At 35.6% G+C, this 22,965-nt stretch overlaps 1 protein-coding gene across 4 annotated transcripts in view; it reads left to right on the top strand.

Annotated features, from left to right (window-relative positions):
* Positions 1–22,965, top strand: part of LOC143226466 (voltage-dependent calcium channel subunit alpha-2/delta-3-like) — a 225,250-nt gene that overhangs the window by 55,580 nt on the left and 146,705 nt on the right. The gene's annotated exons all lie outside the window — the stretch shown is intronic.

A 22,965-nucleotide genomic window follows, 5' to 3' on the forward strand; every position in this document is an offset into this window, starting at 1 on the left:
GAATCCCCGTCACACCAAACATGCTCGCCATTTCAGGTGTGAGAGCGTAATAATGTGACGGTCAATCCCATTATTCGTTGGTAAGAATAGCTCAAAAGTTGGTGGTGATGACTAGCTCTAGTCTTACACTGCTAAATTAGGACGACTAGCGCAAGACAGCCCTCGTGCAGGTTTGCGCGAAATACAAAAACGAACGAACAAACAAACAAACAAAACACCAATATGTACTACAAAAATTAAATAATTTTATTTTTTTATTGTTAGTTTAAGACTAATTCTTATTCCGTTATTACGTTTATTGGTATCATTTAATATTGTTACATGTTTTAACAAAAAATATTATTTTGATGACGTAATGTTTAGCTAATTTACTTTGTAAAATGTTATGATGATAATATTTTGTGATATGACAATTTTGAATGTGTATTGTTTAATAAAAACCTTAGATAGCTACAGTTTTTTTTATTGTGTGAGGTGAACCAATTGTTATCTGTTTATATTTATGTATATATTACTGGTTATTATGTATGACGTGTAGACAAGTTTCATTGTACGATAATAACTAAGCTAAATGTGATTCGTGTCCGTGATAGGGTTTACGTGACTTCAGATAAGTAGCTGTTTTTCTTCCGCTGTAAAATATAACGTTACCATCCAGTTGATTATATTATTAATCTATAAGTTACGGTTTATGCTATAATAGTTGTTCCTTATGTTTTTAGCATTATGCAATGTATTGTAGACTTTTAGAACTGGGTAATTTAATCGATTCCCTATGATTAGCGGTTCCATAGATTAGCGTCCTATAAACTAATAACTTAATCGAAATTACAATTAATCGATTAATGTTACGAAAATAAATAACTAATTCAAATTAGTGTTTCTGATTACTACCGTTTTCAATTATTCCAACAATCGATTGATCCAAAATTACGACTAAATCGATTGTCAAACAGATAATCAAATAATTTAAATTGGGTTCTCAATTATTACTAATTCCAAATGGGCCCAGCACACGATCAAGTGGCTATGGCACTTAACACGCAATCATATTGCATAAACAGGTGCAGATCTGATATCGGAAATTAATGACTGTATTCTTTAATGTTGTACAAGCAGGCATGGACCAACTGAAGGAGTCCAGGGACAAAACTCCATACATTTGTGTGAACATAAGTTTTTATTTGATGTAGTAAAAGTAGGCATGGATTTAGGGAAAAGGTGTAAGAGAAGTCAAAATCCCCATATCTCCCCTTATCTCTTTTCTTTAAAAAAAATTCTTGTATTCAAAAATTAAATTCAGTTTTACGAAAATTAAATTATCCCATAAATCATATTTTAAGAATATTTTTGTAAAATTTTGGCTATGACTCGCAGACCTCGTAGAGTACCCTGACGAAAACCAGTTCATCTAACGCTACTCTAGAATTTAGAGACACATGTTCATCAAAGTTAGCCCTGTTTTTCTGAAATTTTGGTACAGATTTGCGGAATTTAGACAACGCAGCAATAACGTTCGAAAACCAAACGATTGTTACTGTCCAGATTATAGTAGAAAACCTTTTTAATTCAGCCAAACAATTCGCCGTTGCTATTACATCAGAAGTAGTAATAAAAGTACCATTTACAGTTAATGTTGCTCGGGTCACCTGCACGTCTTTTGTAACTTCCAAACAACGAAATACTCGCGAGTATGATACTGACGTATCGTTGATTTACAAGATAAGCGCCCCTCGGTGTGGCTTCCTGTACATGGTGAGGGAACCATCCAGGGAATGTTTTGTTCTTTCAGTTTACCTCCTCTGGGATCTAAACATCCACCCACGTGTTTGCCGTGCGTGGTGACCCGTGAAGGGGAGGAGAGGATCCTGGTGGTTGAGGGGTCCAACCCTAACACACCACTTTGGCTTTGAATTCATGTAGAGGGGCGGGCTTGTAGTTAGCCCCTCTGGATCAATCGGCTTGTCCACTTGGGCTAGGGTCAACCAAGTACCAGTGTTGGATGTTCTCAACAGGACGTTGTATCTAATACTGGTGTTTGGGTACAGTACTCACGACACCCTGGCGTTGCTGCAGTGTCCTTCTTTAGCATTGTAGTGCGTACCCTCGTAGGGCTCCATGGTGGGTGGGTTCAGTGGGCATTGAAATATTCCTTTTTTTATATTATGGGCCCTACAAATAAAAATTTAAATAAAGTAGTGAAAAAAAACGGTCCATAGGTAAACGACAACTTCTTAAAGATTTTGAGCAGCAGTCTTCAACATCTGTAACACTTGTGCCTCATTTTTTTATACTACATTCTCTTTCAGAGAAACATTTAGGACAGATGTCTCCCTTTTTCATTCAGAAGGGACTAGAGGGACTTGCTGGCTATCCAAAGTCAGTAAAGAAGCTTCGCTCTGGTGACATATTGGTGGAAACATCCACATCTCAACACAGTGAACTTCTCGTGCTATTTGAATTCACCACGAGGAGCTATTGTTGAGAGTGATTTGAAGAATAGCCACGAGTTGGAGATTCTTGCTGGTTTCTGCAGTGAGGCGTATCTCCACTCGCAAAGATGGAATTATGGTGCCGACCAATGCCCTCATTCTGACATTTACATCAGCACGTCCACCTGCCACCACCAAGGCAGGTTATCGTAATTGCAGGGTACAGCCATACATTCCAAACTCTCTCCGATGTTTCCAGTGTCAGCGTTTCGGTCAATTTGAGACGTCATGTTGTAATTCCTTGACGTGTGCTCGTTGCGGAGGCAAGTACCACGATGCCTATGACTGTGAAACGGACCTTCATTGAGTCAGTTGCAATGGCTCTCTTCTCCTACTTTCATTCTTGCTCTAAATGGTTGGAAGAAAAAGAGGTGCAGTGTTTGAAAACGATTCAAAACGTTATTTATTCTGAGGCGCGAAAGTTGCTGTCCACCACTTCATCTCGGACGTATGCTGCTGCACTTCGTTTCACTACCGAAGTGGGAGTGCAGACAGATCTCTCTGTGCCTCTGAAAAATCGTTCTCAAACCAAATGAAAAGTCTTTGATCTTCAGGATTAAGAAAGTTGATGACTAAACTTCAACACCCATCTCTGTCCCTAACATACATTCCAGCAAATCCCAAGATCCACTTTCTTTGGTTCTGGGTATAGACATTTCCTCGGGTTCATCTTTTCCCATCTCAAGATGCAAAAGGATCATTCGTTCACGTTCTCAGTCACTGGAATCCACTTCCAACAGCAAAGACTTGCCCAATCGACCCAGTGCAGAATCCAGGGAGGTCGATAGACCTCACTTGAACAAAGACAGTAAAGAAAAAAGACGTGGTCGTAAACAGAAGGGCTCTCCACCCAATTTACCTACATATAAATAAAAATGGCCACTTTGATACAGTAGAACTGTTGAGGTTTATGTTCTAATCTGGATGACAAAGCACTGATTGCTTCCTATTATCCTGTATGTCTTTCCTTACAGGAATCATTTCTGAAACCTGCCGATTCAGTCACCTTCCCTCCGTTTTTTTTTTATTTTGTACAGATATGACAGACTGTGTGATGAACGAGTGGATGGAGGAGTGGCACTGTTGGTTGATCAGCATGTGCCTTCCCAGTCTTTGCCATTCGACATACCCTTGGAGGCCGTAGCCATCCATATTTCCTCAGGTCGTACCAGCACTGTATGTTCTCTCTACCTGTCGCCTGGAGAGACGTATGATTAATCAGAGCTTGATGTTCTCATTGAACAGTTGTGTTTCCCTTTTTAATCCTGGAGAACATTAATGAGCATAATCCCTTCTGGGGAAATGCTGATATTGATGGAAAGGGTTGCTCTGTAGAGTGTGTTTTCTCTTATCACAGCCTCTATCTTTTCAGTAGTGTTTCTTGTACTTATTTTCATGCACCTTGTCAGTCTTTTACTGATATTGATCTCTCAGTTTGCCCCCTTTCACTATTCTTCCACTTTTCATGGAGGGTTGACAATAACCTACGAGGCAGTGATCATTTTTCTATAATTTTGAGAGAGATTGGCCGTGGTCGATGCCACACGATCCGCATGCCCCGGTGGGAAGTGGATCAAGCAAACTGACCCTCTTTCACTGCTGTCGCAGAACTTGATCCTGCCATCGTCTGTAAGCCATCAGTAGATGACTGTGAGTCAGCAATGACTGAGTGTATTATATAGGCAGCTGCTCAATGTATTCCTAAAACCTTAACACGTTTTCCACGATCTCCTCATCCCTGGTGGAATTCTGCCCGCCACATGGCACGGAAGGCTCAAAAACGGGCCTGGGTTACTTTTACCAGGTATCCCACACTCTCAGATCTCGGTGGGTAAGACGTCAAAGCCAGAAAGACTCTTGGATTAAGTTCGCAACCACCATATCCTCTCCCACCAGTTCCAAAGGTCAGTGGGCAATATAATTCTGTCCCCCTCTTGATTTTGCTCTCTGAAGGCTAGGAAGTAGCTGATATCCGGAGCATCGCGGATACTGTAGGTGAAAGATTTTGCTGGATATCTAGCATTTTTGTTTTATCCTCCACTTTCTTAGTGACCAAGAGTCGGGCAGAGTGATCGCCTTTTTTCTTTCGAGCTGATTGTTTCTGTGACTATAATCGTTCCTTTACACTGGTGGAACTCAAACTGGCCCTTCATTTGTCTGGCAGTACATCAGTTGGACCTGATGAAATGCTGTGCCATCTATTTCCTGCTTTTCTTGCTATTCTTCTGATTGTTTTTAACCGGATCTGGCAGAATAATGTTTTTCCTGATGCCTGGTGCCAGGCTATTGTCCTACCTTTCTCTAACACTGGGAAGGATCCCAAGATTCCTTCAAACTACCGTCCAATTGCTTTTACCAGCTGTTTCTGTAAAACCTTAGAGAGGATGGTTAATGCTCATCTTGTTTGGTTCCTCGAATCAAACAACCTCTCTCGCCCACCCAGTGTGGGTTCTGACAAGAGTGCTCCACCACGGATCACCTGATTCGACTTGAAGCATCAATTAGAGAAGCCTTTCTCAAATGCCAACATTTTGTATCAATATTCTTTGACATTGAGAAGGCTTATGACACAATATGGAGGTATGGCATTTTGCGAGACCTCCATATATATATATGGGTTACGTGGCATTTGCCCATTTTTATTAAATTTTTTTAATGGATATGAGATTCCAAGTTCGTGTTGGTTCAACGCTTGCCCGTTTTTTTCTACAGGAACTTGGAGTCCCTCAGGGCTGTGTTTTGAGTGTCACGCTTTTCAGTTTAAAAATTAATACTATCACTGAACAACTCTGTATTGTTGCAAACAGGCTCTATGTCAATGACTTTTACATTTAATGTCAGTCATTGAACATGAAATAATATTGAGCGGCATCTACGGACTGCCCTCAATTGTTTACTAAAGCGGACCACAGCAAACAGCTTTAACTTCTCTCTCTCTAAAGCCGTTTGCATGCACTTTTGGTGCCAACGGGGTATTCACCCTGATCCTGAACTCCGTACCGTGAAGCTGTGCTGCCTGTGGTCCCTGAAACGAAGTTCTTGAGACTTATCTTTGAGTGTAAGCTGACCTTTATACCACACAGCAAGCAGCTACAGGTCATATTTACAAGATCACTTTAACATCCTTTGTGTCTCTCTTCCACCACTTGGGGAGCGGATAGATGTTCTATGCTAAAGATATATTGTGCTCTTGTTCGATCGAAACTTGACAATGGCTCACTGATCTGTAGCTCTGCCAGGATCTCGGCCTTAAAGATGCTGGACCACATTCATCATCAAGGACTTCGGATCTGCACCAGAGCTTTCTGCACTTCCCCAGTTCATAGCTTCTACACAGTCTCATTGACCTTCTTTGCACCTCTGCCGTTTGCAACTGTCTTTACTGTATGCTTCGAAGCTTTGCTCCTTACCAGAGTATCCCACCTGGGGTTGTGTTTTCCTTCCTCGGTGGGCCATACTTTTCCAGGCGCAGTTGGATGAATTGGGTCTGTCCTTTGCTGTATCCACTGGTCAGCCCATCCTACCATGGCTTCTTACAGTTCCCAAGTGTGACCTGTTCTTAAGTCATCTGAGAAATGCAGACACTCCTGATTGGAAATACTGTCTGTTATTCGCTGAACGTCTTTCGAACCATCCTTTCATTCCTGTTTATACAAATGGTTCGAAAATGCAGAATCCCCTTTACAGCTTTTGTGTTCACTGCTGAACTGTACACCATTTCTCTTGCCCTGGATCACATAGAAGCTAAACAGTACTCAAATTGCAATATTTATACTGACTTGCTTAGTTCTCTACTGGCCCTGGAATCGCTTCACGTTAGTTCACAGAACTTGTTCTCGCCGATATTCAAAACCGACTGGCCCATTTCTCTTTAACATCTACTTTTATCCAGTTTTTCTGGATGCCGGGCCATGTTGGTATTCGCGGGAACGAGCTCGCCGACACCGCAGCTAAATCTATCTGCTCTGGCACTATCACTGTTGTGCCTGTTTCATACCTGGACTATGATCCTGTATTCAAGGCTCGGCTCTGTGCCAGTTGGCAATCGACTTGGAGTGAGCAACATGAAAGCAAGCTTTTGCAAATAAAACCCTATATTGGGCTTTGGCTGTCTTGCTTCCGTAAGGATCGGAAAGAGGAAGTTCTAACTAGACTACGCATTGGTCAGTTTTTAGCTCATCATTTTCTTTTATCTAGAACTGGTGCACCAATGTGTTGTCTGTGTAACACTCAGGTCACAATAAGCTACATTTTACTGTCTTGCCGTCGTTGAGAGTCATAACAACGCCACCATTTTAAACATGTTCTGTCCCAAGGTTTGTCCATAACGTTAGACAATGTTATTGGCGATGGTGACGCTCTCCACCTAAGAAATGTTTTTAGTTTTTAAAGGCCATTAATCTTTTTAATGCTATTTGAGTTTTTCAACTTATACATTAGATCTTTTTAATGTGATTCCATTTTAAGAATTAAAGTACATCTAGTTCGATTTGAAATTAGAAAAAGACCGTAACGTCAAATAATTCGAAACCATGACTGGAAAGGCCAACTTCAGGTGACTAATGCTGCTGTTTGAACTACCCGTTAGTCATCCTGGCGAGTTATAATTAAAATTTTGCTACAAGTATTTTTAAAATTTTTATTAAGATAAGTGAAAATGCAAGTGATATAACTGTATAGGTGCCAACTTACAAAACGAAACGGCCATCTTGTTTACGAAACTAAAGTATGAATATAGCAGGATAATTTATAATATCTCTTAATATAACCATGATCATAACTGTTTAATCTAATTTCAAATTCTGTAATTTATACATTAGATCTTGCACTAACATTCAACATCTCTAAACTCTTATTGGAATCGTTGAATTATAACCTGTCTGATTTAGTCATCATGAACCTGTAGGCTTTTCAATTGATTTTAGTACTGAAGTTACTAGTAGTGTTTAGTTTTATGTAATATACATTGATCGGCAGTACTAGAAGAAATCTAGTTCGGAATCCCCACTCCTTAGAGCATCCTACATCACTTCTAAGTTGTTGTTTTTTTTTAAAGCGTGAATCTCTTAACAACGTTTAACATAATTTGAAACATTCACGAATGGTAAATATGTGTGAAAAATGTTAAACACAAGTTCTTCATTTAGTAAGTTTTGGAATTTTTCTTTTTTTATGAACATCAGTGTTGTTCTTCAAATATCATGTACTGAATTTGACACGTGGTTTGAAAACTAAATTTATTTCAAACCATAAAGGAATTATTCAACTAATTTTACACATTGTGTAGATTTATAACCGAAACTAGTCGTTTTTCTTGTTTTTTTTAACATTGTGGATGATTTTAGAATGATAAACTTTACTAACATTATATTACAATTTGTTAATAAGTAATATGTACATTTTCATCGACAAAAGTTCAGTAGTTTTAGTACAATAACATTGGAAATTTGTAGGGAGAAACACACGCTTTTAATGATATTTTCAAGTTGTTATAGGTTTTTTATTATTATGCATGATACGTACAACAGGTAAACATCAACCAAATAACTTATTCATACATTGAAAACAGGATTAAAAGTTTTTCGTAAGATTTGGCCACAAATTTATATGTTAATTTTTCATAGTTAAACAATTTTGGGTCAAAATATTTTGGAATCTATATTTTGTCATACTCTGATGTACCTGTACTGTAACCCATGAAGAAACAAGAGGGAATCTTCAATAGCATATAAGATTATTTTAGGCAGGATTAGAGTAAATTAACTTAAGAGACTTTATTTTCCTTTCGTGATGACCAGAAACCCACTTGAAGTAAAAACCTATCTCAGGACGGCTGGTATGGGTATTAACACTTTTACGAAAATAAAGCAGAGAACAACGTTCGACATTCTTAGGTCATTTTATTTTGTTAACCTGAAGGTGACCTAAAAAGATCGAAACGTTGTTCTCTGCTTTATTTTGGTAAAACTGGTAATATCCATACCAGCCGTCATGGTATAATATTAACTATGTATTTGTGCACCAGAAATACCAATTGTCGGGCACGCGTATACCCGATTCAGTTTTATTATTTATCGGAATTTCTACCAGCCTAACCTCAAATTGAAATCATTTTAGCTGGGATTAAGAGACCTTGGGTGTGGTCAAACACTTCAAGCAAAGGATTTGAGCACCTGAATCCATAACTGTAATTAAGTCTCATTTGGTTAAGAGATGACGGAGCTGTAGTTAAAAATTTGTACTGCAAAAAATAAAAACAGATTCAGAATCGTTCTGTGAGCCTTTATACCGCGAATAAAAATATTTTCATTTATCCACAGCTGCAAACAGTTTTGCCTGTAAATGAAAAAAAAACATTCTGGCTAGTTTTTTCTTTTTTTCCAGAACTGTCCTACCCATCTCGAGAATTAACTTTATTAGTCGCAAAATAACGATTCTGAGATAGGTTTATACAGTTTAGAGATGGGTTGAATTGGTAAGAAAAGAAACTATCAAACCTTAAATCAGTAACAAATGTACGTTGTTTGGAGAAGGTTTTGTCATGATCAGGTACAAGTAGTTTAACAATACACAGGAGTATGTATATATGTGATATGAAACAGAGAAGTCACATGATTGGAGATTAAGGCTTAAGTAAAGGCATGTGGTTGGTTGAGTCGCAATGTTGTAAACATGATTTTTTGTTGTGTTCACCAATTAAAAAAATAAAACTGTCAGAAAATCGAACAAGTTTATTACTTCGTTAATTTAGTAGACGACTGCAGAATACTGTGAAAACTTGAATCTCAACCGAATGTTGTTTTCATTTTGTTTATCCTATCCAAGCAACGTACATAAATAGTCTAACGAGCTACTAAATTACTTGTAATCATATGTTATAAAGTAAAACATTATTATCGTAATAATAAAAAGTATTTTAATTTTTTAATAACCAATGTATATGACTCTGTTACTGCACGTATTAAAAAAAATAAACAGCGAACGCGCGATACTATTTATTCGACATTAACGATTTATCCGACAAGTAGGAAATGTTTATAAAACTTGGGGTAAAAATGTTTTTTCGCGTATGGTTACCTTAAGAAGAGACTTGTCATTGAAACCAAGAGTAGTTCGAAAATTACACTGAAAAACATATTACTTTTTAAGGTAAAGTAGAAAACAATCAATGTCATGTGTAACATATTTAATATTTTTAATTTATTTTTAATATTTGTCTGTTTCGGTTTATTATATATTTAGAAATGAATGTAGATTAGTGTTTAAATGTTGCGAAACTCCCGCCCATTCTTGAAATTTGTAGAAAATTCCCTCTCAAGCTTTAAAATGTAACCAACGCAACGTTCCCCGCTGGTCTTCGAGTTTACAACGTTAAAATCAGGGGGCTCGATTTCCCCCGATGGGCTCAGCATATAGCCCAATGTTGCTTTGCTATAAGAAAACACACGCACACAACGTAGAGCAATGGTTCCCAACCTTTATGCCTCGCACCCCTCACAGTAATTATTTATTTAAGAATAAAGGTGAAGGTGGCCAAAACAAATGTTATAATTAGTTTTTAATGAGATATAGACAAAAACGAAACATTTGGAAAAGAAAAAATATTACAACAAACTAAAAGTTGCATAAACTCTACATGGCCTACAAAAAATAAATTTTCATCCATGCATGAAATGAAATTTCTTTGAATTCAAAATGTTCAAATGTTCATAAGCCAATTTAAATTTAATGACTCTTGTGTTCCTGTTTATTTCTTACGAGTTTTTCAAAGCGTGGCACTTTGTTACTGATAGCAATCCGCAAGTCTGCCTGTGCACCCAAGTGTTTACGTTTCGTGTGTTGTTTGTTTACAGTTGTACATAAAGATTTCGGTCTGCGCCGGTGACGGTAGAAACGATAGTTTATCGTAACAAGGTAAAAAGCTACGTCTGTAACAAGAAAAATAAGGAATAAAAAATCGAACGTAATTCTTGAATATATAGGACAGTACCCTTAATATAAACAAAAAAAGAAAAACTGAAATGTTATCTTGCATGCCCTGGAACACTATCTCGCACCCCTGGTTGGGAACCACTGACGTAGAGAGACAGTATTATATATATATAGTTGGTTAGCTGAAGTCAGTATATACAGTTACGACAGAAAGTGTTCGTACTCCTGCGTCCCGAGTGATTTTTTGCTCATAACTTACAAATTATCACGAGTCGGCAAACAGAAGTATAATATATTATAAATATTATATTAACACATATCCACATAAATTTTTATGTAAATTAAACGACAAATAAACTGTTTATAAACAAATAACCAAAAATAGGAGGAGCAGAAAGTGTTCATACATTTCAGAACGTGTGAAAAAAACTGGTATTCCCGTAAAGTTTTTGTTTAGTTTGGCGAATAAACTACATTATACCATTCCAGAACTAAACACTGGGTTCATAATTATTGGAATTTTGCCAGAAAAAAATGTACCTCCGCCAATTTAGTGCCGACTTCGTCAGTATCTGCTTGGTCATCATGGGGAACAGGAAACAACTGTCCAGTGATTTAAAAAACTGAATTATTGGAAAATACAAGTCTATTGTGTGTGTACTGTTCAAAGCATAATTGCCAAGTTTAAGCTTACAGAATCAACTGGTAACCCCCCTCGTTCCGGACGGCCCACCAAAATTCCAGAGAGAACCAAGAGGAAGGTTCTTAGAGAAGTTAGTAGGAATCCTCGTTTAATACGTAATGACGTACAGAAACTGGGGTTGAAGTAAGCACCTCTACAGTTACGCACATGTTACGCTCTTCTGGGTTCAAAGCATGCCGTTCTCGTAGAATCCATATTTAAAACCTGTTCATTTAGAAGCACGATTAAGGTATGCAAGAAAGCATGTAGATAAACCCTTTAGCTATTGGAAGAGTATTTTTTGGACAAACGAGACTAAAGTGATGTTCGCAATATTTTCCGTAAGAAGGGGAACGAAATCTTCCAAAGAACACCGTCCCTACAGTTAAACACGGAGGTGGCTCGATCATGCTATGGGGTTCCTTCAACTCTTCTGGTGTAGGCAGTCTTCCGCGTTAACGGAATCATTAAAAAAGAAGAGTACGTTGATATATTAGGCACTTATATCAAGAATGATGCTCGGAACTTGCGGCTTGGGCGTCGTTGGATCTTCCAGCACGACAATGACCCTAAGCACACATCGAAATATGCGCAATCCTGGTTGCAGAGGAACCATATAAGCGTTCTGGAGTGGCCATCGCAGTCACCCGATTTCAACCCAATTGAAAACGTTTGGCATGAGTTGAAAACCAGGGTTCATCAGCGTCATCCGAAAAATTGCAAGAGTTGGAGTCCTTTTGTAAAGAAGAATGGAAGAAAATACCAGTCGAGTACCGTCAAACGATCATGGAGGGCTATGAGGAGAGATTGCTTCAAGTAATTCACCTGAAAGGCTACACAACTGACCATTAAAGTAGATGCACAACACTTTCTGCCCCTCCTATGTTTGGTTATTTGTTTATAAACAAATTTGTTGTTCAATTTACATAAAAATTTATGTAGATGTGTCAGTATAATATTTATAATATACTATACTTTCATTATCCTAATCTTGATACTTTAAGTTATGGGGAAAAAACTACTCATGACGCAGAGGTACGAACACTTTCTATCGTAACTGTAATAAGCCTCGGAAGCTGTAATTGTGATAAACGCCTCTTAATCGAAAGACTGAAGATATTTGACCATGGACGTTTGTAGATTTCAAACATACAAACCCTGTAACTTCAGAGCATTATCTGAACGTTAATATTTCTACGAGGGCATTAAATATCTTCGTCGGAGAAAAAATTAACTAATAAACGGCGTGAAGATAGCCATTAAACGAAGCGTAACCATATCAACTGACAAATAATTTCTTCATCGATAAAATATTGCATTCCAGACCAAACAGAAGACTTAGTATTGTTCGTAAATCTACTGTATATAAACCATTGCTAGTCATAACTATTTGTATTAATTGTTAATATAAATTGTTTTTCTTTATGTATATAGTACAATATACTTGTGTTAAGAAAGAAAATCGTGTATCGATATTGTCGGCAAATATCTCAGAATTAATAAATGTCGACATTTAATTAACTTCTAACTTCAAATTTAAATTTCTGGCTATTTGAAATCATAATACGTAACGTAATTTGGAGACTCGGCCGAGATAAATCATAATACGTAACACGTGTTAGAGCAATGAAATAGTTGAAGTTATTACGTACTGCCCCACCTCCCTTTTTATCCTTTATGGGCTGTACAAATACTGTCAAAATTATTTCAACGAATACAGCCATGATTAACCTATGCTTATTTCCTTGATGTGTAGTTATGTGTTCAGGAAATAGATTTATTTCCTATTGTATATGTGCATGCACATAGACTGAACCCTTTCGTATGTGGCTGTTGTATACGTTGTCTCATTGAGGATCAAGATATAAGTCCTAAGGTTTTAATATCCAGTAAACTGACCAATCATAATCTTTATTTCAAGAGTCGAGTTTCTTCAGATTTATACTTTGTTTATATTTTATTAGCCTAAAAATTCTTCATATTACGTGAATTCACTATCAACATAATGCATACGATACACCAGTGCTAAATCAGTATCAATATCGGCGTGCTACAATATTTATTTCACCACTGTATGTGATTAGGTACTACCTGTGACACAGGAAACGATATATTTATATTATATATGTGTTTGTGTCTTTGTGTGTGACACGTCATTAATAATAAGACGGATAAAAGACAAATATTACTGAGATCACGACAAAACCATCTTCATGGTAAAGTACAGTATAGTTTCAACCAATACGTAGTACGCTTGGTACCGAAAATTTGATTTAAAGATGGTACGAAATACCCTTATAAAAATTATATGGTAAATATTAAATATACAGGGTGTCCAGAAATGGATATATGAAAAATAATTTTTTTTAATTACTTGAGGTAAAACAAAATTCGAAACAATGTCTTATGACAACTTCTAAGTTTTATTTATTTATTATTTTTATTACTTATGTTATTTATCGTTATTGTTATTTACTAATGTGTTTTGTTGTGGATTTCAGAATTGATCTTGCTTTTGAGTAATATAGCAACTTTTGAAGTGTTCCTCTCGATTTAACCTCTTTGCACTTCTATCTTTGGTGACGCTACACCCCTGCAGTTGTGCTGTAAAAACGTGTTCTCATAATGTGAACTCAGAATTAGATTGATTTTAACTAATGGTAAAAGGCACGTAGATGTTTATTAATTAAATGAGAATAAATTTACTCGCCTTCAGAAGACATTTTGTTTTAAATTTTATTATCGCAAATAATACAAATGTTATTCAACTTTCTTTTTGGTAACTGCATTTTGAGACACCATGTAGCCTTTGTAGTGTAATTTTCAGAGTACGTAATGCTCTTTAAAACCGTTAAACAGCTGTAAAGGTCACAGGGACAGGGTGACGTGCACTGAATGAACATGAAATATATTTTATTATAAATATATGCATTTATATGACGAACATTAAAGACGTTTTTAGATACTACTTTTCGACCATACAAACTGATAATAATAATTTTACCCATAACTGCCATTGCTACTCTCGTGGTTACTGATAGTAACGACCACAGAGGTATTTTGTTCTACTGCACCTCTTAAAATTTCAGTTCCATTTTATAATGGGGCCACTTGTTCAGAGTAAATGTAATAACAGTTCAGTCATACAGCCTTAAAGGACTTTCCCCCAATATTCTGTAAAAGCAGGGGATTTAATACTAAAAAAAGGAAACGAGGACTCCATATTTTTTAGCTAGTGATATATATTCTCATGTGCTTATATTAAAACGTTCTGTTCGAAGACAGTGTTGTAGAATATCAGTACATTTCGATGTTATTTCATATATACTAACATGACTTACAGTTATCATATGAAAGTGAAAGTTTGTGTACCTTGTTTATAATTGCATATGATACTAGGAAGATGCACTGACACATGAACTCGCAGAACAACACGTTATGCTCTATAGAATGTTTTAGATCTATAGCTTTACTGAAGTTGTTAAATGAGTGTGTGTGTGTCTTGTTACATTAAAGTCACATCAAGCTATCTACTGTGTCCACGGAGGGGAATTGAACCTTTGATTTTAGTTTTTTGAATACGAAGGACCGTGACTAGATGGATAGTTGTTGTGCGATAACCATGGAGTCATGTTAAAGTTGTGGTACACACGTGTCACAGTTTTAAAACCGTATAGTTTTAATTTAACGCGAATTAAACTTCATCCAGTTCTGTCCTCCACTTTTTATTTCTCACAAACTTGGCAGAAGTTTTAACGAAAATATTCCCTCTTTTGCACTGATCGTGAAGTGGTTAAACCAAACATAGGAAATGGACACTGTTGGAACGGTCACATGTAGTGGACTTTGTTGTTTTATTTTATACAAATGAAATTTAACACCTTTTAAGTTTTGTTATTGGATTTTTATCATGAAGACAACTTTTACGAACTGCATAATTGTACTGTTTACGTTCTTGGCGTGTAACTTAAAATAGATAGTGTATAAAAATTGTATTACGTGGTTAGTCTTTTGAGCAAAAACAATGTTAAATAATTAATTTAAAATATTATTTATCAATTATGGAATAAAATTGATTTTCAAAATTTGCAGAACAAATAGACTATATTAAAACTTTATGTGAATATGTCGTGAAGTCTGGAGTAGTAATACCGATCGTAAAATGCATAACAGATGGTTATTTATTATATAACTGGAACAGTTGCAACATGAAGAAATATTGCTTAACACTGATGCAGGAAAGGAACTGTGTAAAAATACAAAATGTAGTTTTAACAAAGATGCAAGAAAGGAACTGTGTAAAATTACAAAATGTAGTTTTAACAAAGATGCAGGAAAGGAACTGTGTAAAATTACAAAATGTAGTTTTAACAAAGATGCAAGAAAGGAACTGTGTAAAATTACAAAATGTAGTTTTAACAAAGATGCAGGAAAGGAACTGTGTAAAATTAGAAAATGTAGTTTTAACAAAGATGCAGGAAAGGAACTGTGTAAAATTAGAAAATGTAGTTTTAACAAAGATGCAGGAAAGGAACTGTGTAAAATTAGAAAATGTAGTTTTAACAAAGATGCAGGAAAGGAACTGTGTAAAATTACAAAATGTAGTTTTAACAAAGATGCAGGAAAGGAACTGTGTAAAATTACAAAATGTAGTTTTAACAAAGATGCAGGAAAGGAACTGTGTAAAATTACAAAATGTAGTTTTAACAAAGATGCAGGAAAGGAACTGCGTAAAATTACAAAATGTAGTTTCAACAAAGATGCAGGAAAGGAACTGCGTAGAATTACAAAATGTAGTTTTAACAAAGATGCAGGAAAGGAACTGCGTAGAATTACAAAATGTACTTTTAACAAAGATGCAGGAAAGGAACTGCGTAGAATTACAAAATGTACTTTTAACAAAGATGCAGGAAAGGAACTGCGTAGAATTACAAAATGTACTTTTAACAAAGATGCAGGAAAGGAACTGCGTAGAATTACAAAATGTACTTTTAACAAAGATGCAGGAAAGGAACTGCGTAGAATTACAAAATGTACTTTTAACAAAGATGCAGGAAAGGAACTGCGTAGAATTACAAAATGTACTTTTAACAAAGATGCAGGAAAGGAACTGCGTAGAATTACAAAATGTACTTTTAACAAAGATGCAGGAAAGGAACTGCGTAGAATTACAAAATGTACTTTTAACAAAGATGCAGGAAAGGAACTGCGTAGAATTACAAAATGTACTTTTAACAAAGATGCAGGAAAGGAACTGCGTAGAATTACAAAATGTACTTTTAACAAAGATGCAGGAAAGGAACTGCGTAGAATTACAAAATGTACTTTTAACAAAGATGCAGGAAAGGAACTGCGTAGAATTACAAAATGTACTTTTAACAAAGATGCAGGAAAGGAACTGCGTAGAATTACAAAATGTACTTTTAACAAAGATGCAGGAAAGGAACTGCGTAGAATTACAAAATGTACTTTAAACAAAGATGCAGGAAAGGAACTGCGTAGAATTACAAAATGTGCTTTAAACAAAGATGCAGGAAAACTGCTGCGTAGAATTACAAAATGTGCTTTTAACAAAGATGCAGGAAAACTATTGTGTTGAATTATAAAATGTCTCAAGTTTTTAGAGAAAGCATTGAGCGCGCGCTCGCGTGTGTTTTGTAGGTAAATATTTGAAAATTCATTCGATAGTTTCTTATTTCCTGTCCCTACGTAAACAAATAAACTTGATAATAAATGGGTATGGGGAGTTTGTAGCACTGTGAATAAATAATGTTAATGACGTCACTCCTGAGCTGCTGCTATTTGTTTCTTTTGAGTTTACATACAAAGAATCGACCATTGGTCGAATGTGAATTGGAAGAAATTGTGAACAAATGTGTGTGTGTGTGTGTGTGTGTTAAGAACGAGGAAATATTGTTTTTATTTTATGTCTTTTAAATAAAAGGTTTATCGTTTTTCGTTCAACGAAAATAGAGGAAACGAGTCACATGGGTGAACTATTAGCACGCGAAAAAATCGCGTGCGTTGAAGGTTCATTTAAGAGCAATCGTGATGAACATCATGGAGTTGTCGAGAAATATTTTATAAGAATCTGACGTGGGCTTTTATGTGTTATGTTTGAAATAGAAGCGTGTTATTTACGTGTTTAGTTCTCTCTGTGTCCTGAACATTGTCTGTAAGGAACATTGTCTTCTGAACATTGTCTGTAAGGAACATTGTCTTCTGAACATTGTCTGGAAGGAACATGGTGCCGGTGTTTGAAAATGTGCTTTTTAGAATAATTGCATTAAAAACATTACCGTTAAATTATTTAACAAAGAATCACACGAGTATTTAATTAAAGAAATCTTATCACTTACCAGTTTTTATAATTCTTGTAATTCATTTTATATTTGCTTCAACGGCTTCTGTGCACAAAAGTAAACTTTTTTAAAAAATCACTTTATTTTTCTTATAAAACTCTGTAGTTCCTGGTTATATGAAATAAATATAAACATTCATCAGACTTGGAGATGGCTTTGGAGGAGTTAATATTTTATTTTATACCATGTTACATATTTTGATTATATGTATGAGATCATCAGAACTCCATTAGGACAAGATTGAAGACGAAAATTATGTGATTTCGAGTTGACATTTTCCACATGTGTAAGCGTAGTTTCGTTTATTTTTTGTCAAGTTGGAAGAATCAATAAAACAGCTTCTTTAACCTATCTCTGGTCTAGAATCGATAAAATGTTAGACATTTAAAAAGCAATTCAGTGAATGATGAACAACACATTTAGATGAAACTATAAAGGAACGACAAGCTTAATTGGATGTGCAAATTGCAGCTAGTAGGCCTAATGTCAGGGTTAACTTTATTGCAAGCAATAGCCAGTTGGTTTGATCATTCTGACAATATGCACAGCGGAAACACCCGAAGTAAGCAGTAAAATCGATTCCGCCACACGTGGGAAGAAATGTATCGAAGGGACCGTTCTTGTCGCATACAGAACAAAAAATACGTTGATACACATGAAATATTTGTTACATGCTGCAAATGTAACACTTTTGTAATATACGAGTTTTTATACACAATAAACAAAATTACATTGATTGCATTTGTCACCTTTGTTATACACAGTAAAAAAACTATGTACAACACAATAATAATAATATATGAAACAGCTATATCCAGTAAACAAAATTACATTGGTTGCATATGTAACAGTTGTTATACATAGTAAACAAAACTACATAGTAACAGTTGTTTTACACAGTAAAAACTACATGAAATCCAATATTTTGTTACACATGAAACACGTGTACTGATATAATAGGAAGTAATGTACATTGACAATTTTCTCTTGCCTCCGGTTGGCTCAGTAGTAAAAATCGGGTTTCGATACTCGCGATGTGAAGAGTACAAACAGCTATTTGTGTAACTTTTTTTTTCCAACAGTCACTTTTATTACTCTGAAAATCAGGTTACGATACTCGCTGTGGGAAGAGCACAGATAGTCCTTCGTTTAACTTTGTATATCCCAATAGTCAACTTTCCCACTCGATGATAGCGGATTATCTTTTACCCACAAAATCAAACTTCTAGTGTTAATTTAAAAAGTATGAACCAACTATTCGAATTTTTATAAATCATTTCGATAACGATGGTTATTCTGTGGAGAGGTGGATATTTTTTGTATCATAAATATTGATTGTTATTTTTATCAGTCACTCCCTCAGTTTTTGTTGTTAAATGTTATTTATTGAAAATACGCGTACGTTTTAAATGTTTTAACCTATCAGGATATGGAGAGCGAACGGCTGATGTTTTCGTTTGAGTTATTAGAAATGACTTGATCCATTAATGTTGATAGTTAGTTTCATAAAATGTTATTTTAATAATATTTGACAATGTTTGTACTTGAGATTTAAAGATAAGATTATTTTGGATTTTGGCCTAACCTACATTACCAAATTTAACCGAAGCTCGCGATGTATTATTATTATTATTATTACCGCTGAAAATTCCGCTATCAACAAGGGAATTCAATTGATGGTTCGATGCGTTCTGATTGTCAGCTCTGTTGCATGACCAGGTTGTAATGTAGAAATTGTTTAAACGATTCACACGTGTCTATTTAGTTGTGATCTACACGTCAAACTTACTTTTCAATAGTGGTTATTATTAATTATAATTATGAATTTAATGAGGAATTAGAATGACGAGCGGAAAATTAAGATTAAAATGTACGAACGTGTAGATACTGACACGACAAGAGATGATTTACAGGTAGTCCAGCATTGGACACTGCTCATTTCACTTTCTCAAAAGGGCCCGGCATGGCCAGGTTGGTTAAGGCGTTCGACTTGTAATCTGAGGGTCGCGGGTTTGAATTTCGGTCATACCAAATATGCTCGCCCATTCATTCGTGGGGCGTTATAATGTGACGGTCAATCCCACTATTCGTTGTTAAAAGAGTAGCCCAAGAGTTGGTGGTGGGTGGTGATGACTAGCGCAGATAACTCTCGAGTAGCTTTCCTAGAAATTCAGAAAAACAAATAGAACAAACAAACTTTCTTAAACGTGTATTTGCTAACAGAAAAGCGAGGATAAGGCTATTAAGAAAAATACAGAATAAGAAATTACGGTGTTTCAACCTGTTTATTTAATAACAACTACCTAGCAAATTTTAAAACTAAATGATGGTTAGAATTGTGTTCAGAACTAGCCATTGTTACTATAAACAGCTGAAGAGTGCAACTGTTTGAAAAACAATTATCTAAAGGTCGGTAGTGTTTTGTTTTTTTCTTCTGTTGTAAGAATGATATTACTTTGACCAGTTACTTAAGTAGTAGTAAGTATTAGAATGTACACGCATTACAGAATAAATATATATTATAAAACAATTTGAGAGAATTAAATGAACTATTAGATTTGAAAATATTAGATGATATGCAGTCCTGTTTGAAAAAGACGACATTTCGCCTTTCTACTGAGGCTTTTTACATAACTCTTCAAACTGCAAAGCTCGGAGCTTTGCTACAGGGCTATGCTTCCCTTTGTAAAGCACTGCAGAAGTACCTATAGTAACCCTAAAGTTTAGAAGCCGAATTCATCCTGTTTCCATTCAACGAGAAGTTGTACTCTTATTAAAGTTCATGAACAAACCGTTGTCGAGTTGAATGTTGCAGCCTAGCTTATTGGGGATGTTAAGAGAAAACTAGTTATTTTGTTGAAAGAGATTTTAGAGAAAATAAGTCGTTGGCTCGTGATATGAGTTGTAACAACTAACGTATTATTTACATAATTAAACTCAATAACTTCATCTCTTGTTAACATTCTCCGCGGTTGGAACAACAACAAAAACCAAAACGGTGCGTGTGTATGCGTGCCTTTATAAGTTGTGTTAGAACAGTTACTGTTTTGTTGGATAATTGCTGTTGAACGTACTTTATATCACGAAGTTCGGAATAACCTTCTCCTGCCTGAGCTATAGAAATGTCACTCATGACAACCAAACATTCCAACGTTGTGAGAAAATGTCGGCCTAACTAACGTGGTTGTTTATGGTTGATGTATACTGTTCATTATTCTTAGCTCAATACCAAATACGGATAAAATGTAAGGATTTTTTACTCTTGTGAAATTCTGGTTTTTATTACAAAACGGTTCTTTATTTTCAACATAGTAAGTAATGCACTCAGTTAGTGGCTAGTTTTATAGCATAACAATAAATTACTGCAGGAAACGCCACCTGCTAGAAAATTTATATAAACTTCTTGACGATTGGAATTTGTCATAACGAATCCGTTCAGCCGGTGATTTCTTTTAAAAATACTATTTTATGATTTGAAAGCTATGAGCATGTGTTTCGGGAGGTCAAACGTCCACCTTAGAACGCCCATCATGACTGTGGCATTTAAGCAGATGTTCATTTTTAATTTCAGACACGAAGTTTCAAAATTTTTAGAGCCATTAGTCAAATATAAGTTAATCAGAATAAAGTTCTATGTGTGTTTTCTGTACTCTGTTATGTGAGCTACCAACCTTACTTATTTCTGCGTATTTGAGATTTAAATAATACTGTTTTACGAACAATTTGATGTGTAAGGGAAGTTATTAGACAATGGAATTATATAAATGGTGTGAACAGTAATACCCACCCTCAAAATATAACGAGTTTAAGTCAAAAATTGTCTCAGTTTTTGTGATTGAATTAGTCCTTTTATTTCTATATTTTTAGATTCTAAACTTTATAGATATGGTTATCATCCAATTCAATTGATGTTCTTAAGAGTAATGCAGTAGAGGTTAGGCCTAGTGTGGTTGTTTAGTAGATTCGTAGATGAACTTTACTTCAAACAAAAATGATTTTCGACTGCTATTTTCTCACCCCGTCTTGTGGTCCTACTGAATGACGTAGTTCAGTAAAACGAGAGGCGATGTATGCTTGATGCATGTATGATAGTTTTTATTTCTAGCATTTGAACAGGAAGATTATTAGTTTTTACTTTTTCAGATTATTTTATTTAAATTAAGGGCAGCGATTACATCAATCATAGGGATGGACAATAACATTTTGTGTTAGTTTAACGGTATTATGTACTTGTTGTGATCCACAGATACATTATTTACGAACGATGTTAATGCGTACGACTCGTAATCTGAGGATCGCGGGTTCGAATCCCCGTCGCATCAAACGTGATCGCCCTTTCAGCCGTGGGGGCGTTATAATACGACGGTCAATCCCAAAATTCGTTGATAAAAAAAAAAAGAGTAGCCCAAACGTTGGCGGTGGTTGGTGGTGATTAGCTACCTTTCCTCTAGTTTTACAATGTTAAATTAGATACGGCTAGCGCAGATAGCCCTCGTGTAGCTTTAGGCGAAATTAAAAAACAAACAAACGAACGCTTTTGGATAATTTAGTTCATAGTGTGTTTTCTAAATCAAAAATCGCGAAATATTAAGAATAATATAGATTATTGTCCGACGAGCAATTCTAATTGGACGAGAACACTTGTGCACATGAAGACTCGAACTCTAATACAATTCAGTATGCAATCGATCCCGTGTTTTACTGATGTTATGTTCACACTACCTGTTTATTTGTAAGGTATCGCCATTTTCTACGGGATTTTAGTACTATTAAATACTATGATGTCATATGCTTTACGTTATAAATTTGTTTCTTTTGTCATAACTGGAAATGGTCTACTTACGCAACTGTTTACAAGCATACACATCTAGACTATTGCTCTCAAAACTGGCTACAGAATGTAAGTTACATGCTTTCACATTATAGCTCTTGGCGAACCAGTTTTCTCAATGTCGCACTTTTATTGAGGCGTCCGTTGTTTAAAATTTAAACAAATACTTTGACTTTTTCCCGTTTCTGCACAAATTACATAGATTTTCTGATAATGCGTCAACATTTAAAATGACTCGTTGTCAGCATTTTTCTTCAGCTATATACTAATTTAATTTTGTTCCATCTATAAAGTGAACGTTTATAAAACCAAAGGTGTAAAACATAAAATCATAAGCGGCCGCTATATGGCACACGGGAAGGATGTTTTTTCTTTGTTTATTGTAAAACACAAATCTTATACAATGGGCTGTTTATGGTCTGCTCATTGTGAGTATCAAAACCCGATTTTATCGTTATAAGCTCTCATCACATGAAGGCGGGTTGGAAGAAAGTGCGTACTTAAGGGTTGCATGATTATGATATTTTATAAACACGTGTATTGGGGTGAATAAAATGTGTTCCTGTCTGTGACATCAGAACAAACACCAAAAGCACTGAAATAACCCACAACGTTTATTTCAAAAAATAGTCTGAAATAAAGCTAGGACATACTGGTATTTTCAGC

The sequence above is a fragment of the Tachypleus tridentatus genome, chromosome 9 (assembly GCF_004210375.1).
Source record: "Tachypleus tridentatus isolate NWPU-2018 chromosome 9, ASM421037v1, whole genome shotgun sequence".
Taxonomy (NCBI): Eukaryota; Metazoa; Arthropoda; class Merostomata; order Xiphosura; family Limulidae; genus Tachypleus; species Tachypleus tridentatus.